The following is a 5,769-nucleotide window of genomic DNA, read 5'->3' on the forward strand; positions in this document are numbered from 1 at the left end:
GATAGATAGATAGATAGATAGATGTAGACATGCGTGCTTGGTCAAGAATTTCACTTCACAACCACGTGTTTTCGTGTACAGTCTTGTTCCGAGTCATTTCCACTGCGTATGAATTAAAGTAAGCCTCATCAGAGGCTTACTTTAATTTTTTAAATCATCCTTAAATAGGAAATAATTCAAATATCCGCTATTCTTTCCCAAATAACTTCCTCGCATTTCTCTACTACAAATCAACAATGGAATCACTGCCATGACAAACATAATAGGAATGAAACTGTCCCCTTGACATGATCCCCTTCTTGAACTCTGTACCTGTTATTTTTTCAATCAACCAAAGTTTTTGTGATTTTGAAACTTTTTAAGCATAATCTGATCACCACGTCCGAGACTACATTGTACTAAGTTTTTACTATATATCGGCATGTTGCATAACTTTGTCAATCTTTTTTCTTCAATTTCCCATGTCCATCTTGCCAAAACATTAATTGGTGATTCTCCCCTTCTTTTATTATTTAGTTTCGCAATTTTACCCCCAAAATAGCTTTCTTTCATCAGCATTCGGTGTTATATTATCATTTCTCTCCTTTCCTTCAGGATGGTTGATTGGAAACGTTGGTTATACTTATATTGGTTGTTTCTTTCTCTATAATGCTTTGTCATCTTTTGACTTTACTCTTTGCTTTAGAGCTTTGATCGTTGTTACAATACTTTTTTTTTTCCTTTCGTGATACATTTTCTCTAATATACCTTTCTCCTCTTTCTTTAATTTTTCCTGCTTACTCAGGCCTCTTTAACTCATATATTTCCTAATACCATTAATCTTTGTTATTAGTCACCTGTTCCACCTGAGTACTCTCCTTGTCCTCCTTTTTGTCCTTTCGTTTTACTAAACTATTCTGCAGCTACATTCGTACGGGTGAATATCAATGTGTTGATGTCTTTCTGAATCAATCTAAATGTTGATGTTCTTTCCCAATCCGTGTTTCAATTCACCCTCCTCGAATTAAATGCGTAGAGTGTCTCCGATTGCTTCACTTTCTGCCTCTGTGTTTGTTATTGGTTTTTATCAAGTTTCTCCACAAACAGTTCCCTTTAATTTTCTATATTGCTTCTTGCCTTTGTATGAGATTTCGCATGATTCTTGCTATGTCTATATCGTTTGCTTTCTCTCCATGATCAAAAAAGTAATTGACTATCTTGTTTTTATAGGTTGGCTGTTGTAATTCTATGTTGTGCTTTCTTCTGTTCCTAAATCGAAGAGGAATTTTCTATTACTAATATATACACAATACACAGTACATGACAAGATACCTGGTGTTTAAACAGTCTCAAATCATTTAATGTACCCTGCATTCACTGCCTGATTTCTAACTTATTTGGTTTAATTCGTAGATAATATGGTATTACTATCAAGTTCGTTTTTATTTTATAATTAATTTCTTGTACAACTGTAATAGCCTGACAACCGAGTCTGCGCTGTTTAACAGCAGAACTCCTAGAGGCCAAAATAGCTTTTCCAGGGTTTCCCGGTTCATTTATGCTGGTATTGACATAGAGCTTTCATATGTGATAGAAAGTTTAACGTTATATCGCATAACGTCAAATCATAAACCCGAATCAAATAACAAGTAATCTAACAAGTTATGTATGTAATGGATTGTTCCACAGTTACAGAATATCCATCGCAAATGATATCTATTTCTAATCGATGTCTCTTGAAAACCAAATCAAACTCAGAGTCAATGAAGACATTTCTCATCCCATAATATTGTCACAAGCACTTAACAAATTACCCACAGATTGCATAATTTGACAGTTTTGTATTGTTTAGTCGCATTTTCCTCCAAATCTGTTTCGTCAGACGCATTTACAAGTAGATTAATTCTGAACGGTTTTCTTGATGATAATTGTTGTGTTTATTGATAATATTGCACTGAATGTCTTTAATCTGACATCTGCATTTGGATTGAAGTTTTGCTCTTTATATCCTAACAGTAGATGGAATAAAACTAGAAAAATGTTAAATATTATTGATAGTTCACCTGAGAAAAATAACTATATATGGCTTGAAACGGTATTCACAAAGTAAGTATGTTATTGAATATCTAGTACGTAAAAGGCAAGCAGATTCCAAAGAATATTCTGAGTAACATATAGCCAATAATTTTATTCTGAACGTTTGAAGAATTTCACACTAATGAGAAGTTATTGGCTATTTCGTCTTTTGATATTGAGCAACAACTTATTAGATAACGTCTCTCTCTCTCTCTCTCTCTCTCTCTCTCTCTCTCTCTCTCTCTCTCTCTTGGAAAGATATCTCTTCACAACCTGTTAAATTACACTTAAATGGAGGAGTGGTTATCAGAAGGAAAAGCTCGAGAACAGTTTGATTGATCTCTTTATAGTTTATAACAGAGTTAACCATGGTTTATTATTAAAACATATATAAAAGTGAATAAATGACATGGTCTTGGAAAACTCATTGATGTGAAGATACGAAATATCGAACTCCGGGAACGAGAACAGCCAGACAGAAATACTACAAAACGATCAATCTCAGGTTCCATTCTTGTTCCACTAAATATCAGCTAAACGATTCAAACAGTTTATTTACCATTATGTATTCACAGTGTATAATAGGGCAAATTTCAACGAAGCCAAAAGAATATTTAGAACTGCGCAGCTTAAGCAGTTTAATTTATTATAAACACAATAATTTATTGTGTTGATTTCGTGTAAACAAAAGTTCGTAAGCAAACTAAGAGAAAGTTAATTATCTTATACCTTAGAACGAAGATGAAACACTTCATGGATCTCTAATATTTTGACATGTCTCTTTAACATTCATAACTAATTAGATATGATAAGGGCCTATATAAACACTCTGTATTAAATATATAATATATTGCATGCAGAATCATACATTGAATATTCTAAAATGTTTAAAGCATGGTGCTCTTGAACGTCTAATGAATTTAAATGAGAAAATCATAACATTAATCAATCATTTATATGATGTTCCTCTTATGCTGCATTCAAATGTTCTATTTCTTCAGATGTTTTAAAGCTTTATCGTTTTTTACGGAAGTTATTGTCTCTCCTGCAACATCCTGACTAAGAGGGAAGGAATCAATAAGTGCGTATGCAAATAATTCCTCGGGTGGATAATATGAATGTTTAGAAATTGAATGATCCTGAGACGTCATCTAATATTCTTTATTGGACATATATCTTCATTTTCTTTTAGGTGTTTTATTGCTTGTAATTTTAAGAGAATAGAATGTCATACGGATTCGGTTTATATTATATTTATCATATACTGTCATGTCATTTTGTAATCAGGAGAGGAGAAATAGTAACCATAAGAACAATGGCACTATCAGAGATAAGTCTCTGAGACAGGCTGGAGAGTGAAGAAAGTTTTGATAATATAGCAAGATATGTCGATGTACATTTTGCACGTGTCACTTTGGTAAAAATTTGAGCTTGTCCTTTCAAGTTATTCCAGACAAATATTACGCGATGTTTTTCTCCTTTTCATAAGTCTCAGAAATATAGGCTAAATATTTCAGCCGTAGTCATTCCTTCCTATGTAATTTAGGTATCGTCTGTCTCGGAATAAATATCTATATTGTCTTTTCTCATAAGCAAGATAGAAGAGTGAAATTAGGAGATTTATGTAGTTATTATGTCCAGCTAGCCCTACAAACGGGTAGAGGTTCCCAATTGAGAATATGATACTTGATGCCAGGTGGTAATCAGAATGACACGAACTTGACCGTTTGCAACTTAGATAGCGTAAGGACAATATTGCTTTTTATTCTTCAGCATCAAAACAGTTCTCACTAAGCAGATTTATGATATAATGCATTTCAACTAATGATAAGATTAAACTGAAGCATGTGTGTTCTGTACGACGTTGGAGTGTGATTTGAACGGGATTTATTAGTAATTCTTAGCAGGCTGAGAAACCATCTAAAAGGTCACCCATCCGTTTCATATATACTTTGGATCTCATTTTCTTTTGTACCTTCCTCTCTGCTATTAACAGTCGTAAAGGTAACAGAATCAGTCTTTCTAGTTCTTGTTAACAGTGCATTTTATTATATCACACCAAATGATTTTTTTTTTAATTCTCGTTTTTCAGTTCTGACCACTTGTGTACTGATTTATCGGAGGTACATTAAATTCCATGACATGTTTACGCTTGTGGCGTTATTTCCATTTTCATAACAGTGTTCTCTAATTCTAACTTAGACTTTAAGTGTCTACATCAGGCTTTACACACTCTACACATTCATATCTAATGCAAAACAAACTTAAATATTTCTAAACGCGATATGGATTTTTGAGTCTCTAATTCTCTGTGGTATTTTCCAATCAGTTCGTTGACAGGAGATTGTTCTCTAATAAACAATAACTGGAGAAAAAAAAAATCACTTCTCCCATCTTGTAACATTTATATTTTTTATTATTATCATTTTTATAAAAATGCATAAAGATAAATGAATTTATTAACTCTCCCCAAATGTGTCCATCGTTAAAGCTCACGTCGATTTATACTGGAAACTAAGTAAAAGGGTGTTCACAGTCTTAATAATATTCACCTTTAAACAACCAAATGATACAGTGTTCACCAAAAGTATTATTGGAAAATTGTGCTGGCCTTTAGCCTGAGGTTACACCAGTTTCAGCTGACTTTAAGATTAACATCATTCGGTTGCTGAATGCGTATACAATGGCATACATTTCCAGTTCCATATAGATAGATAGATAGATAGATAGATAGATAGATAGATAGATAGAAAGATAGATAGATAGATAGATAGATAGATAGATATATAGATAGATATATAGATAGATAGATAGATAGATAGATAGATAGATAGATAGATAGATGGATGGATAGATGGATGGATGGATGGATGGATGGACACATCGACGGACAGACAGACAGGCAGACATACAGATAAATAGATAAATAGAGAAAGAGAGAGATAGAGAGAGTGACAAACACACAGACAGACATACAGACATACAGACAGATAGATAGATAGATAGATAGATAGATAGATAGATAGATCTATCTATCTAACTTCCAGCTCTATTCTCACCTTCCTGTTGAGAGGTTGACAAGAGAGAAATCTGTTAGTCTCTAAACCTTTCGCACGAGTCCACCACACATTCTTTCACCATAGCCAATGAAAACTGCCTTGCCTTCCCGGTTAAATGAAGGTGGCAGGGTAATAGTATTCACGATAGAGTCGGCCGACAACCGAATTCGTCCCACACGCGACAGCAGACGTTCGATATAAGCCCACAGACCGGAAATGTTTGTATATTGCACGAGTGCATGCAGAACAGTTTCATCGCTCTGGCCGCATTTCGAGCAAGACGGTCCGATGTTTCTTGAACCGTGCCTGTAAAGCTTATCCCGAACGGGCAACGCGGCCTGATAGCACTGCCAGGCTAGGGATTTCTGGAAATTGTCCATAGGTCCCGCCCCGAAACTGATCCTGAAAAGGTCGGCTAGATATTCCTCGTTGACGCCCAGGGTCTTCCCAAGACAGTCGTCACACCTCCCCTCCACTAATTTTCTATAGAACGCCTTCGTGGAATTGAAGTCGTACAAGTTTGATCCCGGACGGCAGAGTTGCTCGAATGCATGGCGACACTCGCAGTGCCATTCGCCCAGCCTCGGTCTCTGTTCGATCTCCGATTGCAGTTCAATCCCCGATTGCAAAGAGACGAGTTGCAGGAAAGCGCGTC

This window comes from Octopus bimaculoides, chromosome 19 (genome assembly GCF_001194135.2).
Source record: "Octopus bimaculoides isolate UCB-OBI-ISO-001 chromosome 19, ASM119413v2, whole genome shotgun sequence".
NCBI lineage: Eukaryota > Metazoa > Mollusca > Cephalopoda > Octopoda > Octopodidae > Octopus > Octopus bimaculoides.